This window comes from Haplochromis burtoni, unplaced genomic scaffold (assembly GCF_018398535.1).
Source record: "Haplochromis burtoni strain Fernald_Lab_line unplaced genomic scaffold, NCSU_Asbu1 Contig_75, whole genome shotgun sequence".
NCBI lineage: Eukaryota > Metazoa > Chordata > Actinopteri > Cichliformes > Cichlidae > Haplochromis > Haplochromis burtoni.
In genome coordinates, this window is record NW_024582436.1 from 2,287,085 (window position 1) to 2,313,156 (window position 26,072).

General features: G+C 39.9%; 1 protein-coding gene across 2 annotated transcripts in view; it reads left to right on the top strand.

Annotated features, from left to right (window-relative positions):
• LOC102291884 (interleukin-1 receptor accessory protein-like 1-B) overlaps positions 1-26,072 on the top strand; it is a gene marked incomplete at its 3' end in the record, with an annotated part of 149,736 nt that overhangs the window by 93,230 nt on the left and 30,434 nt on the right.

A 26,072-nucleotide genomic window follows, 5' to 3' on the forward strand; every position in this document is an offset into this window, starting at 1 on the left:
TCAATACAGACAGCATCGTCAGAAGGAAAGTTGATAAAAATAAATTAAACATTTTGTATTGTTCGATACATATGCGTACCGAACCGAAAGCACTGTATCGAACGGTTCAATATCGATATGAGTATCGTTGCACCCCTAATAGATAAATAGATAGATCAAATACAACCCCAACTAGAGCAAATTCCCATCATATCAGATAAAGTCCAAACTATGATCATTTCTATCTGAGTTGTTGACTACAACAACAAAATTCTTCAATGGTCAGCTGACTTTGAGGTTGAGCTTCTTGTCTATAAGGCTTGAACTGATCACAAACTATGTGTTTGTACAACTTGTCTGCAGTTTATCAATTTGTCAGATGGCTGAGGTGAAGGACTTGCTGTCACCTTTAAGAAGTCATCAAACAACACAGAACATTAAATGTCTTTTGTGTAGCAGTTTGCCCTACAAATTAATGACAAGTCTAATGATAATGATCATCATTATTGAGTATAATGGCTTCTACTCTTACAGGGTCAAGCGATGGCCTGGCTATCCCACAGATAGTTACAGGTAGTCACATATATAAGTGGCAACAATCTTGTCATCAAACTCTTGTTAGGAGTTGGATGAGAAGTACTTATAAAGTGTATTTGGCCTTTTTGTGCTTTTTATCAGAACATTTCACGATTTATTTTTGCAATTTGGGTAGCCTGTTGGGTAGTTCACTTAAACCACAAAATCTTTTTGGTGAAAGGCAGAGCGCAAACATTTCAATCTCATCCAGAACCACCTATTGTTCATCAAGGATGAGAAAGAAGGACTTTTGGTTCTTAAAATGCATGAAACTCTTCAGGAATCTCCAGAAATGTTACCGCAGCTGGCTCTATTTTGAAGTTTACTTCTCAAGAATGAAATTGCCGTCCTTACAAGGCTGCTGCTAAGCCCGGCATTGTACGTGAACTGCTGGGGAATAGAAAAACAAAGCTCTGCTGTCACGTACTCTCCTCCGGATGCAAATCACATGTTTGTTTGTTTAATCCTCGCTTTCTCGAGAAGACAGATCTAGGCTTTCTCTCGCTCTCTGACACTTTCTCTCTCTCTTTTTGTACCTTACAATGTGCATGTTCGTGCAGTCACTCCAAAGCTATGATTTTTCTTCCATTTGTGTCCTACCCTGCTATGAAAGACAATGTCCTTTTGAACTGAACACTGAGATAGCGTGCTCCTTTCTCAATTTTGAAGTCTACATGTGAGTTATTGTACAATTTCATACCTTGCAGCAAGGTTGGAGCTCCTGTAGTTTCATTTTTAAACCCAGCAGTAGCTGTAGCAGTGCAAATGGCCTCAGTGTGAGGTTTAATTTGAACAACTAGCAGGGAAGTTTTGTCAGTTAGCATCTTGCTTATAGTATAATGTTGTACTTAGATTAGTATCGTTTTTTGTTTTTTGGTTTGTTTGTTTTTTAAATTCTAATGACATTTCATTGCTATGTAGGCTACAGTATTTTGATTTGATGATGTTGTGACTTTTGACATTGCAAACCTTTTAGTTTGCAGACATGTTCCTTTCCTTTCCTTGTGAGAAAAAAGGAAAGTGCTCACAGTTCTTTTATATTCAAGAAGAGCCGCAGCACAGTTCTTATGACAGAGTATGTAATGGCTGAAGGTCAGTTAGAGGACTCTGAATAACCCTCTCATTATACGCTGTCCTCAAGAAAAGAAACTCAAGAAAGGCTTTGGTCCAATTAAATGATAGGGAGTATGACCATTAACAACCACAGGGAACGTTGACAATACAAAACAGAGAAATCACCAGACACTTGATCTAAACTTTGCAGTGACTGTGGACACCTTCGTGGAGACGCCCTGATGTGAGTAATAAAGGCATAAGAAAGGTGTTTTTGAGCATCTGTTGGCATATTTTCAAACACTTAATGTGATTAATATGCACATCTATTCAACTGCATTCAGATGCAGGACAAAGAGCAGTTAAAAAGTGAGTGGAGAGACTGTCTGTGATTTTACAAGCCTGCAGGTAAATCTAATAATGCAACATTTCAGGGTGCCAAAAGATCTTGTAGGTTGCTCCAAGAAAAATCTGGAAGGTTAAAATTTTCTGTTATTCAGAGAGTTTGGCAGTATAACAATGTCATTTTGAGTGAAATGATAGAAACTGTTTTTCTTGTCAATACGGTACAAACCAAACTAAAAAATAGCAACAATACAAGGGTAAACAATAGCTTTTGTAACTACCATCACATTTTCCCCCCTCCCTGGAGTTAATGATCTTCATAAGATTTATGTCACCCTTGACCTATACACCTTTGACACATACATAGTGCCCCATCTCTGTCTCCATAGACACACACACAAAGAGCTATGTATCAGATGTGGAATTGCTAATCATTGTATCTCTGCGGGTGTCTTGGGGTGTCTGGCGCTGGGATGTTGGCATCGAGTCCTTTGGGCCTCTGTGTATCAGGCTCGTTCCAGAGCATCTTTCAGATGATCGATCAGATTGGGATCAGTGGGGTTTGGACTCCACATCAAAGCCTTGCAAGGGTGGTAGGATGCATTTTCCCACTTGGCGTGAGCACTGCTGTTAAAGATTGTCTTTCCCATCGAGGGTGTTTGGTCTACACTAATGTTTAGGTGGGCAGTAGGTGTCAAAGTACCATCCATATGAATGCCATGACCCAAGGTTTCCCAGCTGAACATTGCATTGTAATGAAGAGATCAATTTTATTCACTCCATCTTGACAGGTGAAGGTATACGGATGCCCACTAATGAGGTCATAAGGTTTTTAAGGATTGACGCTTCAAAGAATGTTATGTATGTCAAAATATGGGTGTGTGGGTTTTTCAGCACCTTCCAGTAAGTCCGTGACTAAACGCCTTAACTGTCATTACCGTTTTATGGTGCCACCACTTTCCCTGATACACAATGAAAATAATGTCTTTACAGCAGCATTGATGTTTTTCCTGCTCTCTCGCTCTCTGTCTCTCCTCCTCTTCTGGCATCGCTACACAGTTTGAGAGGCTGTCCAAGATGCCAGTGTCAGCATCTACAGTGTGTGTATGTGTGCATACTTTGCACACCAGTACAGCGTGTTTGTGCACATCACTGCATCCATGTAACTGCTGCACATCCCTATGTGTGAACTGCATATTCCCACTCATGAATACATGCCCGGCTGCAGTAACTGCAAATGAATGCGTTTCTGTTCCACCTGTTCCTTGCATAAACCAATTGCCACTTGGACGCACAGTTCAAATCTCCTTGCTTGTATCAGCTAAAGAAGAGCTGATTTCTCTGAATCAGGTACCAATGAGACTGATTAGATGATGGTAGCGGGTGCCAGCAGCACCCAAATGGCAGTTTTCTTTGAAGGATGTTGCCAGGCTCCAGGTAGCCAGCAGATATGTGGGCTGTAGGTGCAGGTGAGATTATGCTGATTAACGCTTTTGATTGACCTTAGTGAGATTATAATCTGGCACTTCTGTCTAGCTCGTCAGATGCTCAACATCAATAGGAAGTGCCCTCCCTGACTCATCTGTTGTCTTTATGACCATCTCTGTTCCCCACTGTGTCAGGAACAGATATTTTTTTTGTACTTTAATCAAATGCGTGGAACAATGAAGTAAAATGTGCACTGCAGAAGGAGACTGAGTCAGCTTTTATTACTGACTTGCCAGTTTGCTGCAGAATGATGTGGGTGTGAGGAGTATCATAGCATTTTTTCTTGTCCTGTATATGGTCCTGCTCTCTGGTCTCCTTTATTCCTCTCTCCCTGAGTTGTGCATTTTCTCTCTCCTGCCGTTGTTGTTGCTCAGAAAGGTAGGATGCGAGTGGTTTTGTGGGCTTTTCCCCCACATTCTAAATTTTTTATATTCTCTCCCACAAATCCTTTAGCGTTCTCTCCCTCAGCTAGTAATTTTAAATTCGGACTAGAAAAACTGCTTAACAGATAATAAAGAAAGTAAGTAAGTGCAGTTTCTCTAAAAACTCGACAGTGCACAATACTGTTTATGAATTATCTCTATACTTCCCTGTCCCAGTGTGGTGCATTATGAAGGCTGGGTCCATTCCTACAGTCGTTGTTTAGCAGTGCATTGAAGCAGGCTTTATGCTGATTAACTGCATCACATCTGATGGATTCCAAGCGACCTCTCCACCCCTCAATATAGCTCTGGGAGCCTTTCAGGGGGAAAAGGCTTCCCTTATTAATTAGACAAGAATAGGAAATCTATTAGTGAATGCAGACAAGGCTGAGTGCTGAATGAGGGGTTGCTGAGTTCTGTTAGTGCTAAACTAACTACAGTCATCTCCCCTTCCATTATTGCATTGAAAAGGAAATGGGTGATGTGCTCTTTTTCTTTCTCAAAGATATCTGTTCCATATTTGGTGAAAATAAATCCACATTATCAGTTGGTTGTATTGTTGCAGATAAATAACTCGCAGCAAATTAACTAAGCTAATTGCAGCCATACCTTTTTTGGCAAGTTACCTTTTCTGACTTGTCATTTTAAAAGACTTGCACTTACTGGCCACTTCATTAGGTACTCACATTTAACTAGTGGTTTATGCAAATATCATCCAGTCACATTGCTGCATCAAAATGCATTTAGATATGCAGACATCATCAAGGTAACCTGTTGAAGTGATTGTTGTAGCCAGATGGGCTTGTTTGAGCATTCCAGAAACTGCTTGTGCACTGGGATATCCCTATATGCCATGTCAAGGGTTTAAGAGGAATGTTTCAGAAGACCACATCGGGTGTCACTCCTGTCAGCTAAAAACAGGGAACTGAGGCTAAAATTCACACTGGCTCACCAAAATTGGACAATAGAAGATTGGCAAAAATGTTGCCTGGTTTGAGCCATGATTTTTGCTGCAACATTTAGATGTTAGGATCAGGATGTGGTGTAAACGGCACAAACACATGGATCCATCCTGCCTTGCATTAATACTTTAGGCTGGTTGTGGTGGTGTTATTCTCTTTGGGTCCTCTAGTACCAACTGAGGATCACTAAAACATGAAGAGCCAATATTGTTGCTAATCATGTCCATCTCTTTATGACCTTAGCCATCAGGAGATGGGTACACTGCCTCCAGCAGGATAATGTGTCACAGAGCACAAAGCATCTTAAGTTGGTTTCTTGAACATAATAATGAATTCACTGTACCCAAATGGCCACAAAAGCCTGCAGATCAGTATAGCCAACAAATCTGCAAAAACTGCTTGATGCTATGATGTCAGTATGTCCCAAAATCTCTGAGCAATATTTCCAGCACTGTCATGTAGACCCAAGCCATTTCTGGGGGCAAAAGTGATCCACCCCAGTACTATTAAGGTGTAACTTGTCAAGGTGTAACTAAACTAATGGAAAACCCTGAAAACCATGGTGAAACGTGCAGAGTCGAACCAAGTATGTACTTATGGAAAAGGGGCTTTATGGGCAGTGAGTATACTCATGTTACTAATAGCAAAGTTGCGGTAAGCCATAACACTGAGTTAAGATGCATAGCATCATTAGTGGAGTTTAGTAATAGTGTATCTGGGCGAGTTCCATATGTGACTGCATCAACAGACTGTACAAAAAACCCGAAAAAGCCCACTAGAGGATAAATCCTTGTTCTTACTGCAAGAAAATCATTAATAAGAAACTGGGAATAGTTATAAAAAGTACAGTGCATCTCTAGTTGACCTCAATTGATTTACCACAACATAGCTTAGTTTGAGTCAATTACACTAACAGTCCTCAAAATAGATTAAAAATTCAATACCCTATTAAACATGTATTTTTCTTTTCCTAAATTAGTTTCCTGTAAATATAACAGTTAATGTTGTTCAAAGAATGTTTACAATAAACTAAATTGACTAGATCTAAAATTACCTCTCTTAAAGATTTAGGTCTGTAGAGATTTTGACAGTAGAGTGTAAGGCAGACTATTTTATAAGCACTGAGAAATGTATAGATGTTTTTGGTCTTTCCCCAGAGCTGGTTAAAATATGAGAGCATTATCCTTTGATCAAAGCAGCAGGCTCACAGTCAAGTGCATACCTTCACATTCTCATGTAATAAGCAAGCACTACACACATATTCCTAAATCATAACAGCCTCCATCGGCGCCCCTGCAGAATATTCAGTGGTATATGTTGCATGAAGCTCTCCAACTTTGATGAATAAAAGACCAGAGAGATCTTCTTCCTAATCATGTTATATTTACTGTATGCTGAAGAGCAAACAGAACAGAGGGAGAAAAGCGCAACCCCGGGCCCGACCACTCAAAAAAATAGCCCAGAATCAGTGTTTATTACTTTCATAGTGAAAGAAAAGAAAAAGTGTTTAAAGGTCCACATTTTTACAGGGAAATGTTTGTTGAATGATTTATTCAAACACTCGCTTGTAGAGAGAAGAATATTTGTTTAACAAGCAGCTGCAGTTCGTGTGAGGATGGCCTTTTTGAAGAGCGCACTTTTCACTACTGGATTGATTGAATGCTTCCTTATGTGGGATGTATGAGTGTGTGTATTTGTTTTCTTTTTTCCAGCATTGTGATTTACTGAGTTCACGAAGCAGATGCAGAACCGGCATCATATCGCGTCTCCCTAAATGCTTTGCTTTGCAGTTCTACACACTCTTCCACACGCCTTCGTCTCGTGGCATCTGGGGCGTCTCACTGGGATAACATGTTACATAATTAGCACCAAATTAACACTCAATTAGAGAACCCGTGTTGAGAGGGTGGGGACAGACTATCTTCAGAGAGTTTCAAAATCACATCAGAGCCACCACCACCTGGCCTACTGAGAACGCACTATATGCCACATGAATATAAAACTACAATATCCTAAATATATCTTAACTATTTAAACAGCTATGCTGCAATATTCAGCGACATCAGGTGGTTAGAACGGCGGGGGTGGTGTAGTTTGCACACTTGCGCAAGTCTCTAGCTTGGGGATACTGGGATTAATATTCTGTTGTTGAATCTTTGTGTTTTACTTTGTTTTCACTCATTAATTTCTTGTGTGCACTAACTTTTTACTGCATAAAGAGAAGAAGATCATGGTTTGGGTTAGAATACACGAACCCTGCATGCTGAAATACTTAATGCTTATCTCGTGCATTTAAGTGTGGCGCAAAGTGGTCCTTTACAAGCTGTGTGTGACAAAATGAGAATGACAGACCCGCTCTCAGTACTACTAAGCAAACCCTGTGCATATCAGAGTGGCTAACAGCTTTGACAAAACCGTAGTGTTTGATGGCCTGGAATGAAAATGGGCCGGTTTGAATAGGATATATTTCATGCTGTTTCAGCAAAAATCTTTGATTCATAAACTGAGCCACTTCAAACCAGGTACGTTATGATACTTTTGCTCCCCGGTGACAATCCTCCCACTGTCTGGAAGGCCATTCTAGCATATATTGTAGGGAAATTCACTGACATGTTAGCGCCCTAAGCTAAAGCAGCTCACCTCTGGCTCTTCCAGGCTATAAAAACTGCCATATGTGATCAGCCAGTGTCTTCCTTTCATCCACCTGTCATCACTTGTTTGTGTTTGCAACTTCAGCGCCTTCACATTGTTGCACACATCCACATTCAGTGCTTGCATCATGATATTGCTTCAGCACTATATTGTTTTATAATAGGTAGCCTCAAGAACATTCACAAACTTCACAAAGAGGGCCTGCCTGGGTTTTGAACCCAGGACCAGCTTGTTGTGAGGCAACACACCGCAGGCCCTGAGCCACAGTACTTGTACATGAATGTTGATGCAGATTGTTTTCTTTACACAGCCCACACGAGTCCAACAACCTGCCCCTCTATGTTCTGTATAGTAGTAAACTTTGCTCATTCACTCTTCTACCTCCCTCTTCATCTTCTCCTCTGTAGTAAACTCACACAGCTCTCACCAGCCCTCACTTTTTACAAACATGAATAGAGTCTCAGGCACCCACACACACACATTCACGCCTCTGTTGGGGTGGGGTTCTTTATTTCATTAACAGCCGCTTGCACGCCAAAATTCATTATGCCAACCTTCTGTTCTCGTGCACCCAAGCATGCCAGCTAACGTGCGGAACAAATTTTTCTCTCCCCACCTCACCCTTCCTCCCTCACTCTTGCTAATAAGTATGTTTAGGATGTGATTCACCTGCATCAAAGGCTCCCTGTGAAGAGGCCCGCTTTGTATCACTGGTCCATGATTAGTCATTACTGTCAAATCCTCAGTGTTCCCCTCTGTTGCTATGCTTTGAAGGTGGGCATATTCAAAATGCAAATAATGCAGCTATCGATATCTCATGTCGCCTCATTTTTAGGGAATGTGATGTCGACTGTGCTTCTCTAGGAGATGTCACTGTATGGAGGGGCTGCCAGATTATTCCCTTTTATCAAAGCTGAATAATTTGTTGTCTTTGACACAAGAGTTTTGTGAATTATATATACAAAAAAGGAGGGTAATTTGGCTTTTAATATTTTTCGATGAGGTAAGATAAAAAACCCTAAAAATGTGGTCTTAAAATCTGTATTTATGTACTATAATAATGGCTAAATAAACACTGATAAAAGTTCTGAAAGCCTCAGTATTAAAGGCAATATTCAGTAAGTGTTCAGCTCAAAATCCCCACATGTGCTTCTGAATGACTGGTTGTGTTTCTCTCTTCCCTTCCCTCTTTGTATATATGTATATATAGTTGGTATAAAGTGTTGCATTCACCAATAGATTTTTCCTTTTTTGTATTTGAATGTCAGAGAATCATTTATCCTCTATAGTGACTGCCCGCCAACAAGCTGCCAACCGTCCTCCTTTTTAGACATTCGCCAACAGTGTTGCCTTTGTAAGTGATAAGGTGGCACCTTGGTTCCAGCTATGTTGTAACAAGTTATTCTGAGTGGACAAAAAAGGTCCTTTAATCTCGAAGTAAGGCCGTACGAGGCCATAGAATTAAACAGCTAAATGCAATTGCCACTCGTGTTTTAAGTCTTCAGAGCTTTTTCTTGCTAATAAATGCATTTGTTGAAGGACTGTAGAGATGAGTAGCTCTTCAAACATGCTTGCAGTCTCCTTTGCTCACATGTCAAGCTCACGACTCCCATTTGCACACATATTTGTCTTTCTCTTGTTCTACTTTCTGCTTAACAGTATGCCTTGTTAAGCTTCTGTTAACGTTACCCTCTGGCTTTGCACAAATATATTGTCCCAGATTTTTAGCACTGTGGTGTTGGTAATGGTGTGTGCATGAGTTTTTGTTGGATTGTAATTGATGGTTGATTTGTGGTCAGAGAGCATCAGACATCCTGCAGGGAACATGTCAGGTCTTTAAAAGCAGAGAAAAAGACTCCAGTTTGCAACCGTTTAACCTCCACCAACTCCAGGGAGGTCAAAGCACTCAATCAGCACTTCTACCTTTATTAGCTTTGAATTCAGTGTAAAAATGCTGACAGGAGGGTGACTCTTGATGTAGTGCATGTATGCACTTGGTTGTTTGTATGCGTTTGGGAATGCATGTAGTGTTTGACATTTGCATTAGCAATTACTTACCTTTAGACTTACCTTTTATGAACAGCAACAACAGCAGCCTTAGCATGATAATCGCACACTGTGGAATTCAGTTGGGTTCCATGAAAGAGTGTGGAAAGGAACATCAGTCATGCATGCAACAAAATAAAAAAATGCCTTATGCAAACCAGCATTATGATGTAGCCTAAGAGGCGAGCTGTAACACAACCTACTGTACTAACTTCCTTCAGTGGGGCAAAACCTTAAATGGGTATTTTAATGCTTTTTTTCTGACTCCATATATTTATTTGTGTACCCTGTACTAGCTTTGCATAATTCGAAGTCTAAAATAATCCCTATATATTTATACTGGGCCTTAGTGCAGGCCCATCATTTGTCTGAAACCAAGTGTTTTAGCTCCTCTAACTTTAAGTCTATTTTTTGGGAGGACCAGATTATGATAAAATAAAGAAAAGCATTTAGATCCATCATTTGGCTCATAACGACTTGTTGGAGATGTTTAATATGACAGTCCACCTTTGTGATATTTTATATATGACAGAAAATAAGGAAAGCCATAAAAGGTCAGGAAACTAACGGCATTATTTACAGTGTGTTTGCTGGTGTCTGTTATGGAGTTGTGTTCTCACTGGTTGTAAAATATAACTGAAATCTTCTGATGACACACATCATGCTTTCTTTCAGCTGCTACATGCTGTTTTATCCAGCCAATTTTAGAAAACATACCAATAAACCTCACGATGAATGATGCATCCTTTTTATTTCATGGAATAAAAATGTTGTTTTTGTGGGAAAAAAATCACAACAGAATGTTACATAGTTTGGCTTTAATTGCAAAAGATCAAGAGCACAGCTTGCGAGATTTCATTAGAGATACAAAGGCTGGGAGTAGGGCTCAATATCACAAATTTTGATCCTAGCCTTCTAATTGGAATTTTCAGTGATGTTCACAGAACAGCCTCAGTCATTTTAGCTTCGTTTGTGTTCGGTTACTGAAGACTGCAAAGAGGACTAAATTAAAGACACCTTTTCCGAGTCTCATTAGGGTTACCACACCACTTTTTTAAACAGCTCTGCAGTAAAGTTCTGTAATTTTTCAGCTGTAGCTTAAATGTTTTGTTTTGGAGTAACATATAGACTTGTTGCCTCACAAGTGACCTAATTCAACCCTGATTCAGATGGTGAAACATTATGTAGAGCACTGAGTGCAGAAGACTGCTCAGACGTTTTTATGAATGGAAGTTCAAGAACAGTGACCCTGTGCCATAATTCATCCAAATAGCACGCCAACATGACAGCGTGCAACAGATGTTCCTTCCCTGTCATTGTACCAATAATATTCTAAGGGCGAAACTATAAAGACAGTCATCAACTGCCGCAAAGCCACATGGCTTATTAAAACACATTAAATGATATTATTAAAAATATTGATACAATATTTCTTTAAAGTAACGTAACAGTGTACTTCATAAATACTGTACTTTTATGAGAAATAGTTTCCCTTATAAAAGATACTACATATCAACAAACATTAGATTAGGTTTTATAACTTGGTTTATTGCAAAGTATACTCTTTTCACATGGAAAAGAATGATATGCAATAACAAAATTAAGTATTTTATGTATAGGAGACAAAATCCTTTGGTACAGTTGCCTCTCCGATTCGTGGTCTCACAACCGCGGTGCCATAATGACAAATTAGGAGTCAGGGCCACAAAGGAAGTACAGAACGAAGTGATGGATTCTGTCCAGATGGTCACCAGTGCCGGCAGGACAGCAGGAGCTCTGTTAACACATTTCAACACTACTACAAACAGGCGCACAGCTAAAACTGTAACACTACCAACAATAAAGCTATAGATCCATTCTGGTGTTTACGCAGCCATATGCATCTCCTAATAATGCCATTAATGACAGAACTCCATTAACAAATTTTAGAGTCTGCAAGCCTTTTGGCAGATTTTCTGATGGTAAATTAAAACTGTGGGCAGATGTTGATGCAGTCACAGCTGTTAAGTTTATCATTAACATTTGCTCCTTTAACAACTGCTCAAAACACTAAAAACACGTAAAGCGATGCCTGTAAAGAAATGCTGCATTCGATTATTGTCTAAACAGCCACCGCTGGCCATGCTTCCAATGTCAAGGAGCAGATGAATGCTGTGATGTAGGCCTTTCTGTTCACTCTAGGATCAGCAGAGTCTAATGGCTTCCCATCAATTCCTCCTGTCTAGGGAAGTGTGTGTCATGACTCCTGTAACTACTTCTGACAAGAGTGATGAAGCACTTGTTAAAGTTGTAAGATTGTGCTGGAGTTGAAAACCTATAGATATAAATCTATGTAGAGGGAGATGGTTAGAGACATTGAGTGAGTGGCAGACAGACGAGCAAATGAGTGAAAAGGAAAGACATAAAAATCACCTGTGGATGTAGACATGACAAACAATAGAGTGGGTGGTGGGGGGCTAATGATCCCATATGTCTTAGAAGGCTAGGCGAGGAGACCTTTATTGGGCTTTTGGAATAAGAGGAAGCAAGCAAATACATGATTTGCACTGTATTATATGGGTGTTTTTATTTGTGTCAGCTGGTGAAACATAGCTCAGAAACAGTTTAGATCAGATGTGTCATGGTAATGATCGGCGCTCTCCAGTCGGAGTGTTTGTGTAACAGTATGTGTGTTTACTGTATAAATGCCAAGCCACTGTGAGTTTTCAGCTTTTGTCTGTGTGTCCATGTTAATATATGTTCAGCCGTATTGAAAGTGCATCTATGTGCACATCTTGTGCTTGTGAACAGAGATGAAACTGATGAAGCTCTAATTAGAATCTGGCACAGCCACTCCACAGTGACTCAAACATCATGGAGAGGGAGTTTGTTCAGCATTAGACGAGCCCACACTCACACACTCACAGTGCCTTGTCTTTTGTAACCGAGGAGGGGTTTACGGTGGGAGGTGCTTGTGTTGTATTGTGTGAACTGTAACTGTCATGGGAATAAATAGCTACAAGGGGAGCTGCTCTTTGAAGGACTTGGACTAGAGACAGGTGAGGAGTATTAAGCTCCACCACCTGGTTCTGACCAAGCCTTTCCTCGTTAGCGAGTAAAAGACCGGTTGAAGATGTTCTGTCTTGTTTTCGTTCTTCATGAGGAATGAGTCTCTAAACTAGCGGGGCCTGTGGAAACACAGACTCAACACTTTCAATTGTGTGTCCTGCTAGTAAACACGTAGGTAAGTGTAGAAGACCTCTTTGCAGAAGCAAACAAAACTATATAGCCTCCACATTATTTACATTAAACACAGATGTCAGATGACATTAACATCAATGCTAAATTGGAAATACAAAGACTAAAAATGACCAGAAGTGCATGCATTTTTGCACATGCACAGAACATACTGTAGGTATGAAGTGCAGATCAGGCAGTGACATATGAGCACATTGGCAGTCTTGAATGTCCTATAAACAAACTTGCAGCACATGCATCATAGAAGTCAGTCAGTCACTCTAGCATATACCAAAGGTGCTATGTTGCAGTGGCACCTGGAGAGTGTGGAGGTCATTTACGAACTCATTGTCATATTCAAGACGGCAGTTCGAATTAATTTGAGCTTTGTGAAATGATGCATTATTGTGCTGGAAATAGCCATCAGAAGATGGGCACACTGTGGTCAATAAACGGATGGTCTAGATCAAAAACAATACTCAGGTAGGCTGTGGAGTCTAAATGATTCTTAATTGGTATAAATGAGCCCAAACTTTGCCAAGAAAACAACACCACTAGTCTATCAGCCTGCGCTGTTGATACCAGGCAGGATGGGTGTTTTCATGTTGTTTATGTCAAATTAAGACCCTACCATCCGAATGTCACTGCAGAAAATGGAACTCGTCAGACCGGGCAGCATTTTTTCCAGTCAGCTGGTCATCTTGACCATATCTACATGCCTAAATGCATTTAGCAGTGTTGGGAAGGTTACTTTTAAAATGTATTCCACTACAGATTACAGAATACATGCCCCAAAATGTATTTTGTAAAGTATTCTGTTATGTTACTCAATGAGAGTAACGTATTCTGAATACTTTGGATTACTTAATATATTATCATGCTTTTTACAACTACATGAATGTGATTTATTACTATTACTGAAGGTCCACGGCTCCGAACCGTAGTAAAGGGACCTCTGGTTAATACGTCGGGTTCCGTGTTGGGCTCGTAGCCGAAAAATAGCTTTACTTTGTTGTCTGGGTCAAGTTTGCTAGCGAGAGACAGAGAGAGGCGTTGAAAGGCTGCTGCAACGGAACTTATTGTTTCGGAGGAAAACACGAACACGGTGTACAGTCGAGTCTTAATAGCTTACTTACAACTGGGCTCTCAGGCACTCTTCTTGGCTGCAGTGGTTATTATTATATTTACATGCTTCCAGCTCCCGTTTTTGCTCGATGACAACTCGTAGTTTTCCACTCTACTTTTCTCCCTCCTCGTGCTCACAGACACATAACGGGTATGGCAGTCCATTCTCCCTGCAGCACGGACTACACTGCCCATTCTTTAGGGCTATGCCTGTAGCATTCTGCCTATTAGCTTAGCACAACAACAACAACAACAAAAAGGTGCTCTCTCACCCAGGAAACACAGCGTCACCCTGCAACCACGGCAACCGTGACGCTGCCGCCTGCAACAACAGAACATAGCTGTCAAACAAAACCCAAACAGTCCTGACCCGTGACAATATGAAACAGGAAAATACCGCCGTGTAATCCATTTATTTCAACAAAGTAACTGTATTCTGAATACCACCTTTTTAAACGGTAACTATAACGGAATACAGTTACTCATATTTTGTATTTTAAATATGTAACGGCGGTACATGTATTCCGTTACACCCCCAACACTGGCATTGAGTTACTGCCATGTGATTAGCTGACAAACACTAGATAGTTGAGGAAGTACTGTATATGTAGTTGCTTTTGGAGGGGACTTATTGCAACAACCCATGCTATCATTCCTCTTAGGAGGACTGTTCCTTTAAATCAGTTTTACTTCAGCAAACATCTCTTGGCATGTAGGTGTTACATTTTGAAACCTCTCTGCAGTAGAATAGAAAAAAGGAAGAAGACAGATGTGTGGTAAGAATCATCAGTTCTATCAACAAAGTATTCAGTATTCCATGGGAATAGTACCTTGGCATATTTTGGGATATTGCTCTGCTGCTGTTCTGTGTGTCAAGCAATTTTTCAGAGACATAGTCCTTTTAAGTTGTGTGGTGTGCAGAGTCAAAAGAATCTGAGAGCCTGGCAAGTTGTCTCTCTCTCCCCTTCCAGCTGCTCAGCTTCTCTCCCCTTTGTCCGCATGTACTCATCAGCTAGTCTAACATCATCACCTGTTTCCACCTAAGCAGAATCCATTTTGCATGCCTGCCCTATCAAGAAAGAACAGGATGCTGATAAATAGTTGAGCACTCGGCGAGAGATGTAAAAATCACTTAGTCCTCTGAGACAATTGGTTCTGCTGACAAACACTTCTGTCAGGATGAATAACAATGTGGACTTTCATCAAAGGGACACTATCAAATAAACATATGGACAGGTTGGAATTAAATATTCATGTTTTTGATTTGAGTTTTTGCCTTCTACTCATCTCCACTTGTCTTTTCTTATCACTTGAACAGTGTGTGAACAACAAACTTGCGACTTTAATATGCCAAGTCTATAGCAAACTACATCATCGGGTTGCTGCGTACACACTATTTTAAATTATATCTTGACAGTAACCTATGAATTTACGGCAGCTGTGACAATAGGAAATCAACTGGCATTAGTTAAGAAAAACGTTGCTTTTGGTTGGAAAGTAAATTGAAACTTGGTTCTAAAAAAATACGACCAGCTCACAAAAACCCGTGGAGACAAACCAGTCATGGCAATAGACAAGAGATTTGGAGTCAGATGTGCAAATTTATAATCAAAGTCAGTTTGACTGAGACCAGTGCAAATCAGCAGGTGAAAAAAAGGCAGAGTACTCTTGCTAGCTAAAATAATACAATGTAAGCACAGGTTTCACATGTCTGTGAAACCTTTCTGTCTGGAAACAGTGTGGCAGTGTGAGGCAGCTGGAGAAGAATCAATATTTTTTGATATAAAGGCAAACTCTTCTGTTAGAAATTGGACTGTGTGTGGTCTTGTAGGTGGAGACAGCCATGCTCTGGACAGTGAAGGTGGATCACAGCATCATTACAAACTGTTCCAACAGAGAAACCTGATTCTGTGTGTCAAATGACCGGAACAATGTGGACGTTTTGTCAAAATACCAGTGTTTCTGAGGAGCAGCAATACGTCAAGGTAAACTCTAAACAGAAGAGTTATGGAACACACCCTTTTTGCCGTTCACCCACACTAATTAGGCATTCGTTCCAATAAACTCCAAATAAATTAACATTCATTCTTTCAAATATGCTTCTCTGAAACTTTTGCACTCTGAAGGGAAATTACAATAAGGCCAGCTGCTGAAATGTCCTGGCCTTTCATTTTTAAAACGGACACTGTGAAGAGAATAGTTTTTTATTGATATAATAGGCTTTTGTCTTGGCACAGTCTGCTAGTAAATTTGGCCTGGCTGTAGACATGTTCTTCTTTTGAATATAATGAAACCAGATGGCCAGATGACCAGCCTGCTGGTGTCCCTGTCAGAAATAGCAGCTATCTAGCGTTACAGCTAAGCTGATGAAGAGGCCCTTAATGTTTATATCTCATCATGTTGTCACCTGCATGGGCCGTTCATCACTAGCAGACAAAAGTTCCATTCCTGTGAGTAAGAGTGAAAGATTTGATGAGTGTAGTTTCAAATAAAATAGTGCCTACAAGAAACTGCCAACTAAAAGGCTTTTTTGTTAGTTTTGTTTCTTTTTTCGTTATGGGTATCATTTATTTGTATTATTTTAGTGCATTGAGCACTACAAGTTTCCATTATACTCAAAAGATGGCAACATCTCAGCAAATGTCTTTAAAACTGGGCAACTAGCACTAAAAAATTTAGATGGCTGAGTCCTCTTTTTCTTTCATCTGCTCTTTTTAGAGGTTTTCACCACAGTGGACTGTCTGCCTCTATCTGACCCTATTCCTAACATCCTTCTCTGTCACACCAACCCTTTGCATGTCCTTTACTACACCTCTCTAATCTTGTCTGTGGCCTTTTGCTTTTCCTCCTGCCTGGCAGCTCTGTGTTCAGCACCCTTTGTCCAGTGCATCCACTTTAACTCTTCAGCACATGTCCAAACCATCTCAGCCTTGCTTCTCTAACTGGCTCCAAAGTTCTCGACCTGAGCGTCAGTCTGACATTCCTGTTTCTAATTGTTTCTATTCTGGCCACTCCCAATGAAAATCTTAACATCTTCAGCTCTGCCTCCTGTCTTTTTATTTTTGCCACAAATTTAGATGACTAAATAATACTGCAAGAAGCTTCTTTCAGCACAGCTGATAGCTCTACATATTTGATTTGGCAGATTTTTACACCAGATGTCCTTCCTGACGCAACCCCAAAGGTGTTTGACTTTCCTCCTGGTCTCAAACAGGGCACCTTTCATATGTTAGGGAAATGTGTAAAGCACTATACTATGGAGCCAGCATAACTGATGTAACAGGCAAGAATAAAGTTCAACAAATAAAAACATGAGGGTCGTGTCCATTTAAGCAAAGTTTATTGAAAATACAGGACTGCTGAATGGTTCCAAGTAACCTCTTCACCTTAAATTAACTGACCACAAAACCACATGAATATTGTTATTACACAACATTTTCAGTGACTTATTTCATCTGTACCAACTGTAAAAATGTGTACTTTCTCAATTGAACAGTTTTTAGTTAAATATAAGATTTAAATGATTTGCAAAAATGAATTAAATTATGTCTATATTTATATGTAATGCGACCTCGCAATTTTTTTTGAAGCAGGGTGCTATGCAGTAACTGTGCACATTTGTGGCTGTGTTAAAATACACAGATTAGGGGCAACAGTAGATTGTGGGAGCTGCCGAGTATGCCATGGAGATGGGTCAAAGGGAGTTGATGAAGCAGATGGCAGCGAGGTGACCCTGCAGGCTGCCTGTCTGTTCCTCTGTTACTTCATGTAAATCTCAGGTCTGTATGTGTCATCGCAGGTAGCCTGATGGCACTACCAATGTGTTTACACACCTGGACAGACCTGAGGTTGGTGTACTGCGTGGCAAAAACGCATCCTTCCATTGGGATTTTGCTCTGTGCATGCTGCTTGTAATGTGCCAGGACTGTGTTAATCCTGTCCCTCAGGTGTATATCCACCTGCACTGGCCCTCCCCTGCAGTTGACTGGGTTAGCCTTGTCCTTCTGCTCTAACAGAATAACAGAATGGATACCAGACCACTAGGGTTTCCCTCTGAATCACCCACAGAGATCGCCACTGATTAGAAGCTAATCCTCTGTCACTGCCTACCAGGAGAAGCTGCCGGATATTTTGATGGTCAGTATCTGTCTTGGCTGACAATGTTTCATCTCTCTCTCTTTGTGTTGTCACATGTCTCCCTTGTTGAATCCCTCCTCTGCCTATCTGCATAAGCTCCACACAGGTGTATTTTGTACATTTTGCTCTGTCATTTAATAAAAATGGCTCCTTTATCACAGGTCACCCACTGGGTTTTGTTATCTGAGGCTAGCAGGAAGGTGTATGTACCATTTGAGGTACATAGGCAGTTGTGTGTGCATGTGCGTGTGTTTCTGTGTGTTAATTAGTGCGTGCTTAGGTTGCATACTGGCAGACGTATGCGCTGACTTGCAATATTGAATACATAAACACTGTCTGTGAGCCGCGCCCTAATAGAAGAACAGTACAGTGTACTCTTACCCATTGGGAAACGTTAAAGTTCACACTGATATCATCCAAGATACACTGCACAGGCACACAGGTCCTATACATGCTGCCGGGGAAAGGCAGAGGTACAGGCACAAGCTGAGTTGAGTGCAGAGGAGCTAAGAAAAGAACTGACAAGGCTTTCTGAAAGGGTAAAAAGAGTGGGGGTGGGGGCCAATTGTGGGACAGTGACAAATGGATGAAAAGATGACAGTGGGGGAAGAAAGGGCCACGCTCCTTAGTGAGGTGGAATAAAGGAAAATAACGGCGTGCTACAGCGACAGAGGTTAAGAGCGCAGAAGATCAGACAGAGATGAAAAGAGCAGGAATGTGAGCTGAGAGGGGGGCACAAAGCAGACTATGCTAAGCGACACCCACATAGATTTCTGGTGTGTTGATACTTCATCAGCAGTACTGCATGACTGAAACCAGCATCTTGGCAGTCTCTTCATCAAGTGTGTCTTCTTTCTACCCTCTTTATTTTCGCCATCTCCTACTTTTACCTCTTCCGATCAATTCTCCTCGATCTTGGTGTTTTCATTATTTGTTTTTCTTTATCTTTGTCCCTTTCTACTTCATACCCGATCAAGGTTTCAACAACAGTTCAGCAGAAACGTATTAAGTAAGCACAGGCATGCACGCGCACTTTTTATGTGCCCTCCATTTTACTCATACTCATTTAAACTTTTCACATCACAGAAGCACTTGCATAACTAACTTTTTCTTGCCAGTAGTAGTTGCCTGTCCTCTTTACGAGTAAGTTCAAATAAACAGAAGTGCGTTGAAGGGCACACTTGCATGGGTTTTACAGAAGGATGGATAAAGTTTGCACACAAACAAAATTCCCTCCTCCTGTATTCGATATAGTCATTTTATTAGGCTTTACCTAGTTGCCTTTGTTGTATAACTCAATGTTTCATTTAAAGATTATCAAAATGGATTGAGCTCTGCCTTGTTAGTCTTTGCTTCAAGTCCAAGTTAGTTTGACACAGAGCATCTGTGTAGCGCTGAAACAGTCATATCTCAAACTGTAACACAGCAGAGTTCGGCACACCATATGTGTCACACATCCCTAAGGAACGCGAGGAAAGTGGATTGGGCAGGCTGCACACGTATGTGTGTGTGTGTGTGTGTGTGGTGGTATTTTATTTTTGTGCTCATGCAAGTGAGAGGTGGGAAAGAGTGACTACATTTGTTGCACTAGTTTTGCCCATACACTACCTGCTTTATCAGTGTAATTACTTCTGCTTAATTTAATTAGATCTACAAACGAAGTAAGTGTTGTCAGTTCAACAGTGAAGCAAGTCCCGTTTAAAATATTTATTTCTGTGTGGTTCAAGAATTTGCGGATGAATTATGTTTTTCTGTATCTGAGAACTTAATTTATAAACACAAGAATTTTATAGAGTGTTCTCATTTTTTTTCCTGCTCTGTCACACAGAAGGGAGACGATTAAACATTGTGGTTACCTCTGACTCTCTTCTCCCCTCACCTTAGCATCTTCACTTTCTGTTCGTTCTGCAAACAATACACCAATAAAAATCCTCCTTGTTCATTTCAAGTACTCTTCATATTCCCTGAATGCTTAACTGTATCTCTTAGTGTGAAACAGATTATTCAATCAGCCTCCATAAATCCTGTGCTGAGAGAATGAAAAGACAGTCTTAATTAGGGTGCTCTTTAAATAGTAAATAAAGTTTGAGGCAAAACAATATGATATTGTGTGGAGGTGGTGCTTTAGTTAAGGGATGTTAAGTAAAAAAAAACCTGAAGTGTGTGAGTAGCTCCTCCTGCACGTGAGCATACATGTGTAACCCACTACGCATAAACACCTGCTGAGAGCAGACAGGTGAAACTAGGAATCAGCAATGCATTTTTTTAAACAATGCTGTACCTAATAGGTAATAAATCGCTGAATGTAGTTTCTAATGGCTCGTATATTCTTCAAACAAGCAGGGAACTGACAGGCGGGCACTTTTAATTTCCTCTTTCTTCTTATTTAACAAAGATATGGGTTATTGAGGCCTCGCAGCTGGAGCCCTGCTTCGAACAGCTTGGTCACTGCCATGTTGCATCATCACATTGTCTCGCTTAGAGCTGCTTAGTCAGAAAAACTCGACTGCCTACTTGGCCACAAGAGGCCAATTGTTTTCACTTTTTGCGATGATAGCCATTTGACTGTGCCAGTGACAATGATGTAGGAACCTGTCTGGCCTTATTTGCTGGACAGAATGCGCACTCCTGTTGCTTTGATGTTGAAGTATTTCAGCTTTGCCAGAGGCAGGGCTTTTAGAGAGCATAACACTGGTGCACAGCGGGGGAGCATGAAGTGGTTTTGGATGCTTTTATTAGCTTCCTCTGGATGACACAGACAAGCTCCCCATACAGCTTCTCTCATGTGGGAAATGGTCAGATCGGGAAGTGAATTCTGTATACTCTGAGGTGACTTTATAAGAGAATCATACACACTGGTTATTGCACAATTAGGAATGAAATGAAACTGGCTCTAAGGTGACCACGCTGCAGAGGAAGGTCAATGGTAATATATAGTGATCTCCTGCAGTACCATATAGGAGTCTGCCAGCTGTAGCGGAGAACTGAGACTTCTCTAGTGAAGCTTAGCAGTGTTGGGAGACTCACAGGGACTTCATATTTTTCAAGTCTCTTTCCTTCTTTTTCTTTTTTTTTTTTGCTTTTCTTTTTCAGCGTGACTGCCTTTGTTGGTTAAAACAAAAACCTTTGGGAGCTAATTTTGTTAAACCAAGGGTTCGCAACGTAACGCGCACGAGAGCGCGTCCATGCACGGACACGCTCTAACAAAGTCTTTTCGTGTTCGTGAATGTCCCTGTAAAGCATATGGCAGTCATTTGTACATTGATTACTTCTCATTTTCACCTTTGCTACTATTGTGCCAACAGCACATTTTTTCTTACAAATGGGACAGAACAGAAAAAGCCCAGTGATCCAAGAATCTCAGCTCCATCTGTAATTCGTTAATTTGCTGTTTGCCTACAGTCAGTCACCCAGAATAATCCATCTGGAAAGTCCAGTGAGCTTTTCTACCACCATGACCAAATGGGATTGTGGATGACTGATCACAAAGCGTACATCCACAAAGTCCTGTGCTACATTAATATATTTCATGTAGGCCACCACACACTGACACACAAAGGTTGATTCAGTCCTCTTCAGTAGAGCTTAATACTTGTTTGCAGGTATGCAGTCTGACTATCTAGTGTTAAAGGAACTAAAACACAAATCCAGCAATGTTTTTAATTACTTTGCATATTAAACACTACATTATACATTTTCACACAGTTAGTCATTTTTGTAATTCGCACGTTACAAGTTGTAAAGTATACACAAACTAAATGGACCACAATGCTAGTGTCGTGTTGTTGAAAAGTTTTATTACAGATGCTTTGTGTCTCCTCCGAAAATTAATTCCGCCTGATTTGCTGCTGAGAACAGACAACCTTTCTGCCCTGGGACATCAATGTTTTATAGTGACTCATCGATTTCAGAGAGTAAAACTTGCACAGGCATACCGGGCAAGCCATTCAGGTCCCCTAAAGACACAAATTCACCCTGGAGACACTTGCTCTGCTCATACACAAACAGGCCATTTAACGTTTTATGTAAACTTAAAAGAAGTTCCTCTCAGAGTGTGATTCTGTGGGGCAGCTGTGGCTCTAAAGGTTAAGAGAGATGAGCAGTAGCTTTAGGATTGATAGTGTGGTCTCAAATTTCTCTTTCTTACACGTTTAAGGGTCTTTTAGTGAAAAGAAAAACATTTGTTCTCATTCGTTGGACGTGGCCATCCTGCTTTTTTGTGAAAGTTGACCTGAAAATTTTTCTTCTTAACAAAATTACGTTTCATTAAGTGTTCCTCATTCAAATGCAGTATGTCTGTCCACTATACAAGGATAAAAAAACATTTTACATGACATATAACTTGTCACATTATATCACATGTATTACTGAAGGAATAGTATGGCTTATTCGATTTAAGTGCGTAGCATATAATTCATTTGCATGTGTGATACTTCATTGTTTTGTGAATGTGCCAAATCAAAAGAATCCTGCAAGCGCCACATGGTGATTTTGGGCTTCTACACTTAACAATCTGCAACCACCACAAAGCATTATAGTACAAATCTGACCAAAAGTTTGCCCATTTGTTCTTGGACCAGGAGTTATTTTTCATTTGGATTATTTTTCAAGTGGATTTTGAAGTAGCAGATGTGCATACTTAGGTTGAAATCCAAGCTTATTGTAACCTTGAAATTAACCAAAAAAAAAAATCATTTTTTTATATAACAAATACATAAATCATCTGAATCTTTCGTCATGATGCCCACACAATCTGTCATTGCATTAACAACCCATCACTTAATGTATTTGCATGTTTAATTACCTTTTATAGCTTTGATTGCTTGATTTCATACGTTTCCTTTTTATTGGCAAACAGAGACTCTTTCCTTTGTTTGCTCCCTCTCTTCCATATTTCCATAAATGGTGTCCCCCCTCCCAACCCATGATAATTGATGTATTTCCCATGAAGGAATGGTAATTAAGATAATGAGATTTTCAGAACCAAGTGTAGCATGCCAAAATGAAGCGGGAGGGGGGGGCACGTTTCATATCTTCTTTTTATTTTAGCTTTCTAAATTTTCCCTCTTTTGTCTTACCAGCATTACCTCTCTGTCTATAGTCCTTACCACATCTGCTTTCCCTTTTGTCTCCCATACACAGCTCGTCCTCATTTGTTTGCCCAGTGTATAATTAGCTATAGGATCACCCATTGTGTAATTATGTATAGCAGTTTGATATGTAATTAAAACTGTATCAGTATCCAGTGTAATTTGTGCTGTGTGATTACCTATTAACAGTGCAAACAGTCGTGCCTAAAAGCCCGTGACCGCCCCTCTCACAGATGTCAATGTGCTTTTCTGTCAGTATTTATGTATCAGCAGGTGTTATAGGCGAGCCAAAAATAAATACGAAATCAGAACAAAATAGAGCCGATGTTTACATTTTGGTCTGTGTATCGTCACATGAGTAGTTCTTTCAGTAACTGCCGAACATGTTAACACAAAGCTTTACTTCAGTACTTCAGTCTTGCCCAACAATTTAGTCAAAGCAGCAACATTATGTCGCTCCCAAAAACAGAAAAGGCTTTTCAAACAGCTTGCTGGAAACCTCATCATAAGACGAAAAAAAGAAGTCAAGTGTGCACACTCTAAGGAAACATCTTAATGAATACACATCACTGCAGCTTTACAAATTCACGGCAAAATAATTGGGAATTCCAGAAAAGCTGCTGGTAGTTGGAGGTATTATGTTGATTTTTTTTCATCTGATTTAGAAAATGAGGAATTCTCTTTAGTTCATTTGATTGTACAAAATATGCTTGATTTGACTCTGCATCTGTGTGCAGAGTTGTTTAATATGTTCAAACATTGTGTTTTTATGTCCGACTTAACTGCAAAATGTAATACATGAATAAATACAATTAGATCACTACACATGGAGATTTACAATATAGACCAATCAGCCACAATATTAAAACAACATACCTATCAGTGAGGATGTCCTGTGGGACACAATCCAGTTTAGCCCGGAGATGCTTAATCAAGTTGGCATCTCGAGGCTTTTGAGGTCAGGTCATCATCTTGGGCTCCTTGTCATGTTCCTTGCACAATTCCTAAGCAATTTCTTTTACTGTGGGCATGGTGTTTTGCCGTTTGAGTCCACTGCACTCAGAATATAACACTGTCCTTAAGTGTGCTTCGTCTGCGATGGCATATACTTAAGTGGTACATGTCAGAAAAATCTCCACATCAATATCAAGACCGAAGGTTTCCCAAAGAACATGGAGTTGCAATGAGGAGAACAATGTTATCAGTTTCACCTGTCAGTTTTAATGTTGTGGCCGATCATGTATATCAAACCTTTTTATTCCAGATAGCCACATTTTTATCATTAGCATCAGGAATAATATAAACCCAGTAGAGCTCTGCACTCATCTCACTACAGAAAAAGAAATGTTAGAGTCTGGGATGATATCAAACATGTCATGCTTGCTAGCAGAGAAACGTGGGTTATAAAACGCTTGATATGCCACCTTTTTTTTCTCATGATGTAATGGCACAGCAACAACTAAATGTGTCAGAGTTGTGACTGATTACCAACCACACAGAACTTTCATTTGTCATAATTAGGATGGAAAGAATGTGTCCAAGACTTGAGAGTGTCCTTTTTCTACAAATATGGAAAATAAATTGAAAAAACTTGTAAAAGACTTGCATAAGATGTGGCCTTCTTCATATAGTGAATCATATAACGCTTATATGATTTACTCATGAAAGTGGCCACTTTCTCATTACTTTCATACCTTGTTTTAGTAAGTATCCAAAACATACAAGTTTATTTTATATAATTTTTCAAGGGATCTTATATCTGTTTTCACTCTTGTATGCTTTTTATACAAGTTTCACACAAGACAGATACAAACTTTATAAGATTTATATATATCGTTTCCATATGGGTATAAAGGGGAGCACAAACACACCTGCTAAAGAATTGTTATATGTAAGTTTAAAAGTGGCTGGTCACAGATTAGCATTTGCTGTGGCCTCAATGCAAGAATTTTCTGCACATTCCAAGTAAATTACGTTTTTACATAAGGTGTGACTCAATACATAATTTATGATTTGACTCACACTACATGCATTAAATAAAGCAGAATGGTGGCTTGGCATATTGTGTAAAATGGTAGAGTCCAAGTATCTCACCTCCAGGATTCACAAAAGGTGGAAACTCCAGGTTTAGGAATGTGACCATATTGAATTACAGTAAACTAGCAAGTCTTAAACACTGAAAAATATATTGTTATCTAATCCTAAATAGTAACACATACTGTGGAGATTTGTGAACTTCCTAACCTGTGTTCCTTCTCTCCCTGAGCCTGGTTCTGCTGGAGGTTTCTACCTGTTAAAAGGGAGTTTTTCCTTCCCGCTGTCACCAAAGTGCTGCTCATAGGGGTCATATGATTGTTGGGTTTTCTCTGTATGTATTATTGTAGGCTTTACCTTACCTTGAGGCACTGAGGTGATATATAAATAAAATTGAATTGACTTGAACTTTACAAAAAGGATAGTTGTAGCATAGAAGAATGCATAAGAAGGTAAATGTGTATTGTCTGGAGGAGTAAGCTTCAAAGTAACCATAACTATAATGAAAAATTCCCTTCATTGTGCAATTGCCAATGACCTTTAAAGTTGTGAATTTAAACATTTTTTTAACCCAGTACAAAACATCAAACTGTGTTTACTGGGCATCTCTCAGCATAATGACAATGGACATTTATATTTATAGGCATTTCTTTATGAAAAAGCCGCTATAACGTGGAGCCAAGCTGTGAAGAACTCCAGTGTTGAATACAGCCTTTTCTATTTTATGTTCTTAAGAAAAATTGGTCATTCCTGCATTTTCCTTACAGATCTAGTCTTTTGAAGCTAACAAGCTACACTGCTATGCCTGTGTGAAGTTGCGTATCAGAGTTTGTCATGCAGCTATTGATGCTAACTGGACTTTTTGACATTTGTTTTTACTTACTTTGCAGTGGATCTTAGGCAGGTTAGCACATAGCTGCTTTGGTAGAGGTCAAAGAGTAGCCGTT